This window comes from Bos taurus, chromosome 5, assembly GCF_002263795.3.
Source record: "Bos taurus isolate L1 Dominette 01449 registration number 42190680 breed Hereford chromosome 5, ARS-UCD2.0, whole genome shotgun sequence".
In the NCBI taxonomy this organism is placed as follows: domain Eukaryota; kingdom Metazoa; phylum Chordata; class Mammalia; order Artiodactyla; family Bovidae; genus Bos; species Bos taurus.
Window position 1 is genome coordinate 19,275,424 of NC_037332.1, and position 18,087 is coordinate 19,293,510.

An 18,087-nucleotide genomic window follows, 5' to 3' on the forward strand; every position below is an offset into this window, starting at 1 on the left:
AGGCTTTTATGAAACCAAACATGTACCTTCTTTTCACTCTTTTGAATGATCAGAGTAGAGATTTTTCTTCCTAATCAGTACCGTGGCTCCCAAAGATTGTTAGAACCAAGCTCATGAAGAATGAACGCAAAAGAATGATTATGGTCTTGAGGGGAACATGATGAGTCTTCTTTTGATCTCCTGACGACCCATCTTCACTGGGTAAAACAAACAAAGGTATTGACTCATTTCAATTTACTTAGCTGGTACTTGGAAAATAAGTATCTGAAAAAATATGTCAATGTTTTTATGTATATCCAGTTTTTGACTGCAAGTCCAGATGGCTCAGTGGTAAAGAATCTGCCTGCAATTGCAGGAGATGGTGGTCCAACCCCTGGGTCAGGAAGATCCCCTGGAGAAGGAAATGGAAACCCACTCCAGCATTCTTGCCTGGCGGGCCACAGTCCAAGGGGTTGCAAAAGTCGGAAGTGACTTATCAGTTAAACCACGACAATAGAAAACCTAATAACTGCATAAACCGTAGGATATTACTGAATGCTGGCATCTAAAGCTGGATGCATTAGAAAAGTCTATGCTTTTGTTTTTTTTTTCCATTCAAGGTTAGAATCTGTGACTCTGCCTCCAGAATTCTGCTTGGCATTTTCACATAACTGTGTTCAAGACAGAAAGTTCTGAAAATAATGGAGCCACCAGCAGACTTCCCCTCCCATCTCAGTCAGCATGGAGGCACCAGGCCAGTCTGAGCTATAGAGAAGCAAAGAAGTGAGTTTCTGGCAAGGGAGGTCATGACCAGGGAAAGCGTCTGCTTCATTGTGTTCAGAATATTTTAAAAAATAGAGCTTTATTTTATTCTAAAAGTTAATACATAATTATTTAGAAACTTCGTGGAAAAAAAGTTTTCCCAATGCCATGGCCCAAAGTTGTTTTTCAGTGTACTATTTTAACACTGTTCTAATCGTACTGTACAGAGTGAATTTTTTCCTTTTTTTTTTCATTTAACATGGTTATTTTAAAGCTCTATGGTTTTTGAGAAACAGGTACCATTTTGAAATAAAATATTATAGAAGCCAAAGGAAGCAAGATGGGACAGTGGAAAGAGGGCTGGCTCAGGAGTGAGGAGAACATGCTTGTGGCCGGGGCCCTGGTACTAATCCATCACTGTATTCCTGTTTCCTCGAAATAGAGAACTGTGTTTCCTTAGTTCCCGCATTTCCAAGTCTTCAAGATCATGAGAGCTGTACCTTTGAGACACCCAAGCACGCTGTCCAGTTGCTGACTCAACTCAGAAGGTCAGGACCACAGAGACAAGCAGACAGGTGAACTGGAGGTTACCACCGAAAGAACTGAATGCCTGATACATAATAACGTAAGATATCACACATAATATGTACTACATGACATTAATGTAATACCAGTCCTTCTTATTTTTCAGTGGAAGTCAGAAAGCTGCATGTTAATGTGAAATTATTCACTTTTTAAACATGGGCTGATGCTGAAGGTCTGATGCTGAAGCTGAATCTGCAGAGTCATTGGAAAAGACCTTGATGCTGGGAAAGATTGAAGCCAAAAGGAGAAGGGGGCAGCAGAGAATGAGATGGTCAGATGACATCACTGACTCAGTGGACATGAATTTAGGCAAAATCCAAGGGATAGTGAAGGTCAGGGAAACCGGGCATGCTGCAGCCCATGGGGTTGCAAAGTCAGATACGACTTAGCAACTGAACAATAACAAAACATGGGCACATAATTTGCAAAACAAAATACTTTAGAAGCCAAACAAAACATGTCTATTAAATGCAGTCTGCAACTCTGGCTAAACTAGTGGCCAACTTGAGCAACACCAGGTAAAAAGATGTACAGGTATATCATAGAGGAGTGCTAAGAACAGCTGCTTATAAGACATTTTGGCTACACCGCTACTGTGTTATTAGAATCCATCTAAAATATCGACTGTTTATATTAATGGTGAATAAATATAGTCTATGATTTTATCATCTCTAGTGTTTTACATTGATGGTAACTGATAATTACTTCCCACCGCTGTTTCCAAAACACCCCGGGGTAGGAGCTGAGCTTTGATGTGCTCTTTTGAATACATGTGTGCTCTACGGGAAACATCTGAGACAGGACCCTGCTAGGCCATGTCTCCTTTCATATGTGTGTTTCATGTTCATGATTTTTTGTGGTTCAAAATCAAGTCCTGCGTCTTTTGTCTCAATCATTCCGGGTAAGGACAAAATGAAAATGAAAAAGTCTTATGAAATGAAAAATGATGAAAGTCTTAGACAGGAGTTCCCTTGAGAAAGAACCGCCACCGCAAGTAGTTTGCTCTCTTCTCACACTGATGTTGCATCTTTAATCTCTCCTTTTCAGAGAGACAATGAATGATCAACGTCACCAGTCACCGCGGGCCTTCGCGCTCTGTGGTTTAGACTCCCACTAGCTGAGAGCAGGGCAGAAAGAGGATCTGACAACTTTGAACTTTCTATGTGATTTTTGCCTTCGCCACAGTTGTTATTAGGGTTCTAAAAAGGCAACAGCTCCCTACAAGAACGTCGAGTTTCTAAATGATTCATCTTCTCACAGACCTTGATATTTAATCCAGGTGTAGGAATAAACAGTAGCCCTTGGGTCCTCTCCTCGGGGCTTGGAAAGGCTTCAGTGAAATTCTATAGCAAAAGGCCCCCGTGCTTCCCCTGACTTTCTTTGTTCTACCAACTTTTTATCTCTGAAAAGCAGAGGGATTTCCTTTGGGGATTAAGCTGAGGAAACAATTTAAGGTAGCGATAGTGTTTCATTAGCATCATGAGATGCAAAAATATCCTGAAGTCAATTCAACAAGCAGCTCTTTGCCCTGATCTTAGAAGGTTCCCCCTGTATATCGAGCAGAGAGGATCACAATCCCTTGCCTCAGTGAGGCTTCTCATCCTCTGATCTGGCCTCACCAATATCTTGGACAAACCGTAGTGGTTTTTTGAGTAAGGCAGAGAGGTGTCTCACCTGAATGCGATACATGCCTTTTTTTTTTTACTTTTTCATTTTAAACTTTTTACCCATTTTATTTTACTAACATGAACTCATTTTGAAATATGGCTGATTGACGTTGTTGTACAGCAGAAACTGGGCCCTCCCTGGTGGCTTAGTCAGTAAAGAGTCCGTCTGTAATGCACGAGACCTGGGTTTGATCCCTGGGTCAGGAAGATCCCTTGGAGAAGAAAACGGCAACCCACTCCAGTACTCTTGCCTGGAGAATCCCATGGACAGAGGAGCCTGGTAGGCTGTACAGTCCGTGGGCTTGCAAAAGAGTCGCACACAACTTAGTGACTAAACCACCACCACACCAGAAACTAAAACAACATTGCAAAGCAAGTTTATTCCAATAAAAAAATAAAAGGAAATGGAACATTCCAAAAAAAAGATAACGTAGAATAAAATTTTAAACACACACATGAAATGAATAGGTCCTATTCTCATCCTGATGTGCCCTGGTTTTGAGTCACTGAACAGAGATAGAAGACCAAGACAGATGATTACTTTTCTTAATGACAGACCTTAGAAGCTTCTGTTCAAAGAATGACGTGCAAGTGAAGAGTTTCCTGTTCACAGAAGGCCAGTGCGTACTCTACAGATTGCTCCTCCTCACACTTCTTATTCCAAACCCGGAGTCTGCAGAAGGATGAGGATAAAACCGTAAAAGAAAAGGATTTGTGTCAAAAGCTACTAATGCTAGCCTGACATATCCATCTCCTGTCAACACAGAGCTAGATAAAAAGTACATACTTAGCTGCTATTCAAAGAGCCACTGAAAAAAACCTTGAAATAAACAGCATATATCACATTCTATTAGATTTCTCAAAATTTTACATTCTGATTGATGCCTGACATTTACTTTAAAAATGTTCAGTAGTGGTAACCTGAATGAACAGATTTTAAACTAACCATAAAATAACCGCGCTTGTATTAATTACTCTTGAAGCCCTAAAGTATTTGTTTTTATTAATTACTTTTGAAGTAAAACAAGTTTTATTCTCTTTTGGTTAATGATTAACCTCAACATTTTTCAAAGTGCCAACTATTTTTTTCACATTTCCTTATCTAACTTTGTTATATTTTCCTTTTACTTATTATGATCACTCTTTACATTTTTAGGGAGACATTTGGTTCATACTTTCATTATTTTGGCTCAGTTTAGTTCAGTCACTCAGTCGTGTCCAACTCTTTGCAACCCCATGAATCGCAGCACACCAGGCCTCCCTGTCCATACAACTCCTGGAGTTCACTCAAACTCACGTCCATGGCGTCGGTGATGCCATCCAGCCATCTCATCCTCTGTCATCCCTTTTTCCTCCTGCCCCCAATCCCTCCCAGCATCAGAGTCTTTTCCAATGAGTCAACTCTTCGCATGAGGTGGCCAAAGTACTGGAGTTTCAGCTTTAGCATCATTCCTTTGAAGGAAATCCCAGGGCTGATCTCCTTTAGAATGGACTGGTTGGATCTCCTTGCAGTCCAAGGGATTCTCAAGAGTCTTCTCCAACACCAAAGTTCAAAAGCATCAATTCTTCGGTGCTCAGCTTTCTTCACAGTCCAACTCTCACATCCATACATGACCACTGGAAAAACCATAGCCTTGACTAGACAGACCTTTGTTGGCAAAGTAATGTCTCTGCTTTTCAATATGCTATCTAGGTTGGTCATAACTTTTCTTCCAAGGAGTAAGCGTCTTTTAATTTCATGGCTGCAGTCACCATCTGCAGTGATTTTGGAGCCCCCCAAAATAAAGTCTGACACTGTTTCCACTGTTTCCCCATCTATTTCCCATGAAGTGATGGGACCAGATGCTGTGATCTTAGTTTTCTGAATGTTGAGCTTTAAGCCAACTTTTTCACTCTCCTTTTTCACTTTCATCAAGAGGCTTTTGAGTTCCTCTTCACTTTCTGCCATAAGGGTGGTTTCATCTGCATATCTGAGGTTATTGATATTTCTCCCGGTAATCTTGATCCAAGCTTGTGCTTCTTCCAGCCCAGTGTTTCTCATGATGTACTCTGCATAGAAGTTGAATAAGCAGGGTGACAATATACAGCCTTGATGTACTCCTTTTCCTATTTGGAACCAGTCTGTTGTTCCATGTCCAGTTCTAACTGTTGCTTCCTGACCTGCATATAGGTTTCTCAAGAGGCAGGTCAGGTGGTCTGGTATTCCCAGCTCTTTAAGAATTTTCCACAATTTATTGTGATCCACACAGTCAAAGGCTTTGGCATAGTCAATAAAGCAGAAATAGATGTTTTTCTGGAACTCTCTTGCTTTTTCCATGATCCAGCGGATGTTGGCAATTTATCTCTGGTTCCTCTGCCTTTTCTAAAACCAGCGTGAACATCTGGAAGGTTTTATCTCATCTAATTTGACATATCGCATATCTACTTGCATTTAAAAATACTCTTCACTACATTTGGGAGTTTGCTGTCTGGCCTGAATGTTATTCAGTTAAGTTTTCTTTTTCATATTTTCTGATTAGTAAATCTGATTTTATGATTTACTCTCTGGATATATGGAATACAGAGTTGTGACTTACTTTTGTGTTACAGTATGTGGTCAATATTTGTATAAAATATACTTGGGCAAAAAAACAAACTTGGTTATATTTCAATATAATTTTCACACATATGTTAAATCTGCTGTATTAATTTTGTATCACTCTGTGTCATGTGGATTAACTAAATTCTACTTATGAACTGTTGATATTCCTTATTACATTATGTATTGTATTTCTGCCAATTTTTTCTATTCATGTACTTTATAAACTTAGAAGTTTAAGGTGACTGAGTTATTTTTCCTACAGCTTTGGGTTGTGAAATCTACCTTATTATGAGAAGAATTTCAAATCAGAGGCTTTATTTTTAATATTAATAGAAACATGCTTGAGATTTGGTCCAAAAGAAACTGCAGCTGATGGACTTTGCAAACAAAAAGTAGTTATACACACCCTTCCCACCCCCATTAACCTGTGCCTCTTGGCAAGCCATTGACCTATTTTCCTAGTAAGGCCAGGCTACCATTGTGTTATCTGGCTGAGTCACAGTTGGGGCTTATAAAGGACAACCTGGCAATTACACTGTGTTCCTAGATTCAATGTACATCCATAAATCCTCTGGTGCATGAAGTCTAAGATCTTGTGACTTGCTAAGGCAGCATACTGTATAAGCCATCAGGGAAAATGAAGCATATAGTGCATTGATGTAATTCTACTTATCTACTACAGACCTGTTTTTATCATTAAATTTGCTCATGAATTGAGCACAATTATTTGTCAGTAAACTCCAAATATTTAAATTTTTTTCTTTAGCAGCCAAATATTTCTACCCGGGGGCAGACGGTTTATCTTCCAATCCTGTTGCATGGTCTGGATACTCAAGATGGCTGTTCTCTTGCTCTCTGTACACCCCCTGTTCCATCAGTCCCTGCCTCCCCTACACCCCACGCACACGAACGTCTTTCCTCTGCCCTAGCTAGTACTTGTTCTAATCCTTAGGCCAGAAAGTCTCCACCCACCAGTTTATTAAAAGGAAACATCAGCCCTCATGATGCTGGTTAAACTGAGGGGGCTGTGAGGGATGTGGCTCAGCTGCTGGTTTCCCTGGTAACTGATAAGCCAATAAGGGGGAATCATCCCCCCTATAAATGGGAGCCTCCTTCTGCTCTGGGTAGCAAAAATGGCTGCCACGTCCTGACTGCTCCAGGACCCCTTGCCTTGGATGTGTAAGCTCCCCTGTCCGATAAATCACCGATGGCTCTGTGGCTGTCTGAACTCTTTCTTTGGTCTCCAGGCTGGGCAAGTACAAGGCTTGCAGGCAGGCAGGGTGCAGTCCCACAACTGCTGAGCCACAGACACTCCTATGAGTGCATGATGCAGGCAAGTAAGGACAGAGAATGGAAAGTTGTGGAGGTAACCCCAGGGTAGCCATCCTCTGGAGGGGGTAACCTCGAACCATCTATCCACTAGCATGTGTGGCCGAGTGACAGCTGGGTACCATGAGAGAAGTCTTTCTCTTCCATTGTATTGATATTCCTGCTAACCTCAGTCTCTTCCCAGGTTACAGTAACAGCCCCATGCTCCCGACTGCATGAGGATGACTGGTGAATACAGATGAATGCAAGGACCTGGATTATCTACAGAATACAGGGATACCCACACCCACCACCCCTAGACAATTATAGACACAGGCTTTAGGGATATTCACTCAGGAGCAGGCTGGTGAATCGGGTGTTGCCAGTTACCCGGAAGGGTTTGATAGGGGCCCTAGGCAACAGCAAAATAAAAAGAATACCCTTGGGCCTCTAGTCCCAGCTGTGGAAGGGTGCAGAGCAACAACACAGAGTGAGGAATAGATGGAGCAGCGGCTATGTGCAGTCTATGATGCTTTCCACCAGGTGGAAGACTTTCCAGAAAGCCTGCCTGAGTCCTTGCTGCTGCTGCTAAGTAGCTTCAGTCGTGTCCGACTCTGTGCAGCCCCAGAGACGGCAGCCCACCAGGCTCCCCCGTCCCTGGGATTCTCCAGGCAAGAACACTGGAGTGGGTTGCCACCTGAGTCCTTGAGCAACACACGAAAAAAACACTTGCTGTGAAGTTCAGGAATTGACGGACAAAAACAACATACACTGGCCTTTCCACCTGCCCTACATCCCTACTACTGCTGGGCTAATTGAAAGGATGAGTGGATGACTTAAACAACAGTTGAGATGGAAACCTGCTTTCTCCACACAGGGACTAACTTAAGCCCTATGCACTATATAACTCAACATCCCAGGAGCAGTCATCTCTAACCCTATGCCATATGAACCCAGAGGCAACTAGTCAACACAACCTGATTTCAACTGTTGACCACTACTGGTCAGGACAATAGCTCACTTTTGCCCTTGTCACAGGATCTACCCCAGGGGAACACACTATAAGATGGGACTGGAAGGTAGGTCCCCAGTGGCTCGAACAGAATTAGAGAAGGACTTGCAGATTTCACCGGGGCTTCTACCTGGCCCCTCCTAAGGCCACTAAGGTAATTAATCTGGGCCTCCCACAGGAGAAAGGCACCATCACATGAACCCTGTGGGCTGTTGTTAAACTGCCTCCCCAGTACTGGGCACCAATGGTGGGGATGGATAGTGGACAGGCAGAATTGTCCTGCAGGCCAGGGGGAAAGTCACAGGCAGGGTTGCTATGATCTCAGAATGCTGTTACTGCTTCCATCTTGCCTAGCGGTCATGATCTTCCCTGTACTGTGCCTGTTCAACATTTTATGTTTCTTCCTTAATCTGAACAGAGGGAATCTGCTTGTGGACTGGGCGACGACAGTGGCCTCACTGAGAAATGGGCTTCATTGCTGGGCTGACAGCAAGGTACTGCTATCATCCTTTGGACTTCCATGAAAGGGTGATCCAATAAAGCATCTGGCTCCAGAGTCTACCCACCTGTTGGACTCTTGATCCTCTCGCTGCTGTTGTCTGTACTTCATTTGTGGTATTTGGCTGGAAGGCACCTCTACATACCTGATCCCAGGGCTATCAAGGATGAGGGGCAGACCAAGATCATAAGGGTTATGCAGAGTACAAGTAGGGGTGGATGTGGTCAGGCCACTCAGATGACTGTTGTCTTGACTTTCTACATCATCTGCTCCACCAATCCCTGCCTCACCTGCAAAGCCTTGCGTGCACTGATCAGGTAGGTGGCCCCCCTCGATCATATGCACACCCTCCTTGTTCACCTGTACATCCACTTTTGTTCACATGCCCCATCTTGGGTCACATGCATGGTTCCCCTTTGATCATGTACACACCCTCTCTTGATCACAGTGTACACCCCCTAAAAATCCTAAGTGTTCACCATGGCTGGCATTCTGTGTGCCCTCAAGGGTACATGTTATAGATTCAGATCTTGGGCCTACAGCTGCTCTGACATCTGGCTCATAGGTGGGATTTATTTCTTGGGATCCAAAGGTGAATTTGAAACCAGAAATCCAAAAATACTCTCAAAGGAGGCTAACCAGGGTCATTCCTCCAGCCCTTGTCCAGTCCACCTCTTATTGGCAGGAAGTACCCAGAGCTGACCTAGCCCTTTTCCCTCCAGATGAAAGAATGATCCAAAGATGAGGGGCTGAACCCAAAGGTTCAACCCACTCCACTTGCCCTCAGGAATTAAAGTCGTGAAGACTTTGGGTTCTCCAATCAGCACAGAGCCTAACTAACGAGCTCTTTCCTGGAGGAATTACTTTCTAGGAACTTGGAGCCTCAACTGTGTCTAGCTGGGGCTCAGCAGGTGAGACTGAATAGAACCCTGGACCCCTACCCTGGGCCTGTGCCCTTTGCCGCCTGGTCTGTTGTGAACGTTTAGGGACCTGGAGCCTGCGCAGAAGGGCACTTCCCCTGCATCTTTTGCCAGTTACCTTTGCCCGCCCTCCTCACGCAGCCTACTCCCCAGCCTGCCTAGCAACTTTATCCTGATCCATCAGTGCCTTCTCTGAGGCAGATCTGAAGCCTGTCCTGTCTCCTTGCCTGGCTTTCTCCAAAGAAACCCTCTCCTCAGTTCTACCGTCTGCATCTGGACTGGCTGTGTATCTGGCAAGACGAACTTAGTTGTTTGGTGACCAGTTTGGAAGCCAGTGGGAGGGCATCCAGAGGGACCTTTGCCTGACGATCATGGTCCCCGGGGGCACTAATAGCCGGTGTATGAGCACCTGTGGCCTTGGGTCCCTTGCTTCCAGCACCACCCTGGAATCCTCCAGGCACCACCCATCACCTGAGCTTGATTTGGGGTTTGGGTAAGATGACACCTTTTGCTGAGTAACCTCATTATGGAAATGTACCTGGCTCTAGGTTGTTCCATGGAGCTTTCCAGATTGTGCTAGTGGTAAAGAATCTGCCTGCAACTCAGGAGACAGAAGAGACACTGGTTCGATCCCTGGGTTGGGAAGATCCTCTGGAGGAGAGCATGGCAACCCACTCTGGTATTCTTGCCTGGAGACTCTCATGGACAGATGAGCCTGGCAGGCTACACTCCATGGGGTTGCAAAGGATCTGACAGGACTGAAGTGGCTTAGCATGCATGTTGTCTGGGTTTGTTCCACAGTCCTGAGTAGATCGTAGTTGGAAGTCCCACTGGCGGATTTTGGAGGCAATAGGAAAGATCTTGGCTGCTGAGGTTCTCCGTGCCTGGGGGAAAGGTTCAGTTCAGCTATTTGTCCTTTTGTTCTGGTCTTCTGTGTCCAGGACCCTCTATATCTGATTGTCTTGTTAAGGATTAGATATCGGGGACTGAGCTTCTTGCTGAGCACAGTAAGGACCCTGAGATTTTCGTACTGCAAGCACCTGGAAGCAAGCCCCTTCAGAATGGTGGTGGTGGTAGTTTAGTCACATCTGACTCTCAGGACTCCATGGATTGTAGCCCACCAGGCTCCTCTGTCTATGGGATTTCCCAGGCAAGAGTACTAGAATGGGTTACCGTTTCCTTCTCCAGAGGGTCTTCGCCTAGGAATCAAACCTGCATCTCCTGCATTGCAGGAGGATTATTTACTACTGAGCCAGTGGGGATTCCCCTCAGAATGGATGATGTTAATTCAACAACTTGCCATTTCCTCTAACTTGCATTCTCCAAAATTGGGTGACTTTGAGTAAGAACAGAAACGGTATATATCTAACAGAAGCAGAAAATATTAAGAAAAAGTGGCAATAATACACAGAAGAAGTAGACAAAAAAGATCTTAACAACTTAAATGACCATGATGGTGTGATCACTCACCTAGAGCCAGACATCCTGGAATGTGAAGTCAAGTGGGCCTTAGGAAGCATCACTATGAACAGAGCTAATGGAAGTGATGGAATTCCAGCTGAGCGATTTCAAGTCCTACAAGATGATGCTGTAAAAGTGCTGCACTCAATATGCCAGCAAATTTGGAAAACTCAGCAGTGGCTACGGGATTGGAAAAGGTCAGTTTTCAGTCCAATTCCAAAGAAGAGCAATGCCAAAGAATGTTCAAACTCCTGCACAATTGCACTCATCTCACACGTTAGCAAAGTAATGCCCAAAATTCTCCAAGCCAGGCTTCAACAGTACCTGAACCATGAAATTCCAGATGTTCAAGCTGGATTTGGATACAGATCATTGAAAAAGCAAGAGAGTTCCAGAAAAACATCTACTTCTGCTTTACTGACTATGCCAAAGCCTTTGTGACTGTGTGGATGACAAAAAAACTGTGGAAAATCCTTAAAGAGATGGGAATACCAGACCACCTTACCTGCCTCCTGAGAAATCTGTATGCAGGTCAAAAAGCAACAGTTAGAACCAGACATGGAACAATAGATAGGTTCCAAATTGGGAAAGGAGTAGGTCAAGACTGTATGTTGTCACCCTGCTTATATAACTTCTATTTAGAGTACATCATGCAAAATGCTGGGCTGGATGAAGCACAAACTGGAATCAAGATTGCCAGGAGAAATATCAATAACTTCAGATATGCAGAAAACACCACCCTTATGGCAGAAAGTCAAAGAGGAACCAAAGAGCCTCTTGATGAAGGTGAAAAAGGAGTGAAAAAGCTGACTTAAAACTCAACATTCAAAAAACAAAGATAATGGCATCCAGTCCCATCAGTTCAGTTCAGTTCAGTTCAGTCGCTCAGTCATGTCCGACTCTTTGCAACCCCATGAATTGCAGTACACCAGGCCTCCCTGTCCATCACCAACTCCCAGAGTTCACCCAAACTCATGTCCATCAAGTCAGTGATGCCATCCAGCCATCTCATCCTCTGTCGTCCCCTTCTCCTTCTGCCCCCAATCCCTCCCAGCATCAGAGTCTTTTCCAATGAGTCAACTCTTCGCATGAGGTGGCCAAAGTACTGGAGTTTCAGCTTTAGCATCATTCCTTCTAAAGAACACCCCGGGCTGATCTCCTTTAGAATGAACTGGTTGGATCTCCTTGCAGTTCAAGGGACTCTCAAGAGTCTTCTCTAACACCACAGTTCAAAAGCATCAATTCTTTGGCGCTCAGCTTTCTTCACAGTCCAACTCTCACATCCATACATGACCACTGGAAAAACCATAGCCTTGACTAGACAGACCTTTGTTGGCAAAGTAATATCTCTGCTTTTTAATACGCTGTCTAGGTTGGTCATAACTTTCCTTTCAAGGAGTAAGCATCTTTTAATTTCATGGCTGCAATCGCCATCTGCCCATCACTTCATGGCAAATAGATGGGGAAACAATGGAAATAGTGACAAACTTTATTTTGGGGGGGCTCCAAAATCACTGCAGATGGTGACTGCAGCCATGAAATTAAAAGACTCTTGCTCGTTGGAAGGAAAGCTATGACCAACCTAGACAGTTTATTAAAGAGCAGATACATTACTTTGCTGACAAAGATCTGTCTAGTCAAAGCTATGGTTTTTCCAGTAGTCATGTATGGATGTGAGAGTTGGACTATAAAGAAAGCTGAGCACCGAAGAATTAATGCTCTTGAACTGTGGTATTGCAGAAGACTCTTGAGAGCCCCTTGGACTGCAAGGAGATCCAACCAGTCAATCCTAAAGGAAATCAGTCCTGAATATTCATTGGAAGGACTGATACTGAAGCTGAAGCTCTTAATAATTTGGCCACCTGATGCGAAGAACTGACTCATTTGAAAAGACCCTGATGCTGGGAAACATTGAAGGCAGGAGGAGAAGGGAACGACAGAGTATGAGGTGGTTGGATGGCATCACTGAGTCTATGAACATGAGTTTGAGCAAACTCTGGGAGATGGTGATGGACAGGGAAGCCTGGCATGCTGCAGTCCGTGGGGTCGCAAAGAGTTGAATATGACTGAGCGACTGAACTGAACTGAGTTATGAATCCACGTTGGAGATACTGTTTTAATTCTTGCTGTAAAATGACAGGTTTTAGAATGGGATCGATGTGTTCATAAATGATAAATTGTGCTTTTGGGTTCAAATTTCCCACTTCAGAGTTCAGTTGGGTGACACCACCCATGTGTATCAAAGAGAAGCATGCCTTGGAAGAGTAATTCATTTGAGTATGAGATGGAGACATACTGGATTCTTTTTTTTTTTTTTTTGGATGTCTGATCTTATTTATTTGTTACTCTTAGAACATCTCATTTTTGACTGGACTCAGACTTGGAAGTAGAAGCTCTCAGAGAGGACAGCCTCCGTCTCTTGGCAATCTGTTCCTGCCGTTTTCCTTTGGCCTCCTTCATTCTCTTGGCCAAAAGTTTAGCATATTCTGCAGCCTCTTCTTTTTCTTAGTACGCTGTTTCTTCAGAGCAATACGCCGGCGTTTGTGCCGCAGAACTCGTGGAGTCAGGAGACGCTGAATCTTGGGTGCTTTAGTCCTAGGTTTCTCACCTAGTCTTTGTTTAGGGGCTTTCACACAACATATTGGCGGACATCATCTTTAGAGAAATTGAAAAGTTTGCGGATTCTGCTAGCTCTTTTGGGACCCAGGCGATGAGGCACTGTAGTATCAGTGAGTCCAGGAATATCCTTCTCCCCTTTTTTCACGATGACCAAATTGAGAACACTCAGATTGGTATCCACAATGCAACCCCATACAGATTTTTACGCTTTCTCTCTCCAGTCCTCCTTGGTCTGTAACAGGAACGCCCCTTACTCAGTAGCAGGCAAACTTGGCCATGGGTCAAGACACCCTGCTTCATGGGGAAACCCTGCTTATCGTTCCCGCCACTGATTCGGACCACATGACCCTTCCATTCTCCACCTAGAGCGTCAGCAGCAACTTCTGTGGCCATACGCTTCTCGCAGAAGGTACGAAGTTTTCATTCATCGTCCACTTCAATGAGCTTCTGGCAGCCAGTGGCCAGGAAAGAGATGTTCAGCTTCATTCTGAAGCGGCCGACAGCCTCCGAGGCACCATGAAAAAGACCATACTGGATTTTTATAGGCATGTGTGGAGCAAAAAAAACACATCATTTCTAAGATGTCTTCTCTTCAATCATGACTGCCTTTCCCTATAGCTCCCCTTCTAGGGTCCTGACCCAGAATGAGAAAGGTGGGTCCCCTGTGTGTTCCCTTCACTGCAAACCATGAACATGCATATTCATTTTGTCTTGGCGTCCCTGACACCACAGCCCTTTATTCTGCAGGGTTTGGTCTAGTAAAGGTACCAAAAGGCATCCAGCACATGAGTGGTCCTGCCTTTAGCATTCTTGCTGACTGTGTATTTTACCAGGAAATCAAGTGTTGAGTGAATAATGATATCAAGTTTGCCTGCCTCTGTGAGAGTAAGAAGAACATGTATCACTTGAGTGGGCTTACTCCACTTTGGCTTTCCCATGTTTAACATGCTGTTAGCATCTGTGCGTTTCTGTCTCATCTTCTCTCCCCTTTTTTCCTCCCTCCTCATCTCCCAGAAGTCTTTTGAATCAGTTATGAAAGCTACATGGTAGAGATGGTTTCTGTTCAGGTGCTTACGTGTCTAGAACCTTATGTTTATATGTTTCCATTATAGTATATGATGGTATTTTCAATATTTCTTGCACTTAAAAAATTAATACCAGAATTGCAAACAACTTAGGGGCCTTTTCAGATGGTCATCTTTCACTTAGTGATATACATTTAAGATTCCTCCATATCTTTTTATGACTGGATAGCTCATTTCTTTTTAACAGTGAATAATATTCCATTGTCTGGATGGATCACAGTTTTATTAAACAAATCATCCCTGAAAGAGATCTTGTTGGTTTCCAAGTTTTGGCAATTATGAATAAAGATGCTGTAATCATTCATGTGCAGGTTATTGCGTGAGCACATTTTCAATCTATTTAGTTAAACAACCAAAGATAATTGATTGTCGGACTGCACGGTAATTGGTATGTTTATTTTTGTAAGAAACTGTCAAACTGTCTTGCAAAGTGGCTGCCCCATTCTGTATGCTTATCATGGAGCTCCTGTTGCTTCACATGGTTACCAGCTTTGGTTTTCTCAGGGTTTGCATTTTAGTCATTTTAATAGATGTAAAGTCATCTTTCCTTGTTTTAATTTGCAATTTTCTAGTGACCTATGATGTTGAAGATCCTGTTATGTGCTTATTGAGCCTGAATTTACCTTTGGTGTTTTCAATTGGTTTATTTGCTTATTTTTTGTTTCACTGGGTCTTTTTTGCTGCGCGGTCTTCCTCTAGTTGCAGCGAGCAGGGGCTGCTCCCCAGTCGCAGTGCGTGGGCTTCTCCGTGTGGTGGCTTCTCTTGTTGCAGAGCATGGGCACTAGAGCTCAGGCTCAGTGGTTGTGGCTTCATTGCTCTGAGGCATGTGGATCTTTCCGGATCAGGGATCAAACCCATGTCCCCTGCGTTGGCAGGCAGATTCTCAACCACTGGACCACCAGGGAAGTCCCAGGTTTTTGTGTTTATATTGTTGGGCTTCAATTGTTTTATGCCTATTTTAGATAGGATTCCTTTATCAGATAAGTGCTTTGAAAGTATTTTCAAAGGTCGGATGGGCCAAAGAGACCCTCCTTTTTGGTTCCCGACATTAAAGCACCCCAACAAGTTTGCTCTGTTTATCCCAGATCAAAGTTTGGGAGAAAATTACACTGAGATACTTGATGAATAATTACTTGGTGCAACAATTAGGACTAGTCAAAATCAAGTTAAAAGGTTGATAAAAGGGCCTGAGTCTCTTGGCTCAACCCCTGACTGGGGGCCCCAGGACCTTTTATACAAAAACAGATGAATGGTCAGAGATGAAAAGAAAGCTTCTAGGACTCCTTGTAAAATCAAGGCTTTTTAAGGGGCTTCCCTGGTGGTTCAGCAGTAAAGAATCTCCCTGCCAATTAGGAGACAACGGTTCAATTCCTGGCTCAGGAAGATCCCCTGGAGCAGGAAATGGCACTCCAGTCTTCTTGTCTGGGAAATCCCATGGACAGAGGAGCCTGGTGGACTCCATTCCACAGTATCATAAAAGAGTCAGCCATGACTTAGCAACTGAACAACAATGGAGACTAAAATCTAAAGGTGTGAAAGTTGGTAGAACTGAGATGCAATTTTATAAAAATCGGTATATTTAAATAGGTTTTATTGAAGCTGGGTTGCCTAAGTATGTTGTCGAAAAAACACTTGGTCTTGCTGGGGAATGCTTCCTGTGCTGTGCTTAGGCAGTCAGTCATGTCTGACTCTTTGTGACCCCATGGACTATAGCCCACTAGGCTCCTCTGTCCATGGGGATTCTCCAGACACAAATACTGGAGTGGGTTGCCATGCCCTTCTCGAGAATGCTTCCCTTGCTTGGTATTATAAGGCAGGGCATATGAATCTCAGGAAATACACTAATTAGCATACTAAAGGAAATGGATGGGGTTAGCTAAAACTGTGCAATATAAAGTAAAAACTGGGAGCTAATATTTCGGGGATAACTTAAAAAAAAAAAGAAACTTTACTCTGGATCTAGCCTTGCACTCTGAAAGAGGGCCTTTGTTGAATGCCTTGTGCAAGCTTTTGAATGCTTGATAAATTAACCCTGAAATTCTAGAACATAGAACTCTTGAATTTCAGTTTAGTTGGAAATCTTCTCACTTATATTAAAAGATCAAATTAAAGAAAATATAGTTGGGCAAAATCAATCTTTTAAAATCATTTGGGAGGCACACGGGTTCTTTGGAGAATTAAAAGCAACTATCTTTCTCTCCCCAGGCAAGAATACTGGAAGTTGCCATGGCCTCCTCCAGATCTTCCCAACCCAGGGATCAAACTCAGGTCTCCCTCATCGAGGGCAGATTCTTTACCATCTGAGCCACCAGGGAAGCCCATCTTTCTCTTGCAAATCTCTACAAATCAGAAACTTAGCTATAGCCCACAATGACCTGAGACTGAGCCTAATTAATCAGATAGAACCTGACAACAAGGAGAGAAAAAGTGGAAAAATAGCCTTTAAAAACTCCAACAGTTGGAAAGGCTCCTTTGCCTAGAATCTAATTCATAGCCTCCTTAAGGGTTTATCAAGGGCAAGTAAAAATCTTATTTCTTTTCCAAAAGGAATAAAGCCCTAGTCCCCTGGCAAGCAAATTTAACTTATTCCAGCTATTATTTATAAACTGTTTATGAGCTTCACCGGTGGCTCAGCAGTAAAGAATATGTCTGCAGTGCAGGAGACGCAGGAGACACAGTTTTGATCCGTGGGTTGGGAAGATCCCTTGGAGGAGGGCCTGGCAACCCACTCCAGTATTCTTGCCAGTAGAATCCCACAGACAGAGGAGCCTGGTGGGCTATATGGGGTCGCAAAGAGTCGGACACGACTGAAGACTCAGCACACAGCATGCAAGTTTATATTATAAGTTTATATTGTTTATAAACTTACTTTATTATAAGTTTATATCTAAGTATATTGTAATGCCGGATTCATAACTGTTACAGGGAAGCTATGAGATTTCAGAGTGTCTGTGTAGACTGAATAGCCTATATCACACAGTCTCCAGCCGATCTAGGAGTGAAACTTCCTAGTGCCATGGGACAAAATTGATCACTAAATGCCTTCCAAACGGTTGAATTTATGATTGAGAGACATAGAATACTGGAGACATAGAATGTTGCCAGCATTTCAGTAAACAGAGAATGTTGTGGTCACCGCACCCGCCCTCGACTGGGCACCCTGAATTCAGAATGGAGAAAAAACGGGATACTGGTAGTAGATGGTTAAGGTGCTATCAAAGGAAGATTTTCAATAAGCCCAGACTCTTGCATCTTCTTATACATAGAAAAGTGCTAAAATTCATTAGCTCCAGATATCTGGTTTTCTTCAACAGTAATCTTTTAATGTTCTACCTAGTTTGTATTTGTTTTGTTATGTTGTTTTATTTGCAAAACTTCTATTTATCCTGCTCCTGTCTTACCTCTTTAGAAAAAGTCCCTTAGAGTTATCTGAGAGGCTGTATCTTGGACGTAAGTCCTCCGTAAGTGCACTGAATAGAATCTTCTCAACTTTTAGGTTGAGCTTTTTTTTTGGATACCTACCTGTTGAGCTGCTCCTATGAACTGTGCTAGTTTGGGAATCTAAAGATGACCGTGCTTACTTTTTGAAGAGGTCAGTTCACAGTGGAA

The 18,087-nt window shown here is 43.4% G+C and overlaps 1 long non-coding RNA gene and 1 pseudogene across 2 annotated transcripts; one reads left to right on the forward strand and one right to left on the reverse strand.

The window, feature by feature from the left end:
- The first annotated feature begins 303 nt into the window (after positions 1-303).
- On the forward strand, positions 304-1,562 carry LOC107131351 (uncharacterized). Of its 2 annotated transcripts, XR_001500295.3 has the most exons (3): positions 304-762; positions 1,184-1,316; positions 1,433-1,562. It is a non-coding gene; the product is annotated as an uncharacterized lncRNA (long non-coding RNA). The 2 variants fall into 2 exon arrangements; XR_009494459.1 differs by having other exon boundaries at positions 1,184-1,562.
- An 11,518-nt stretch (positions 1,563-13,080) lies between these two features.
- On the reverse strand, positions 13,081-15,376 carry LOC781851 (small ribosomal subunit protein eS6-like; annotated as a pseudogene).
- Between the last annotated feature and the right edge of the window lie 2,711 nt (positions 15,377-18,087).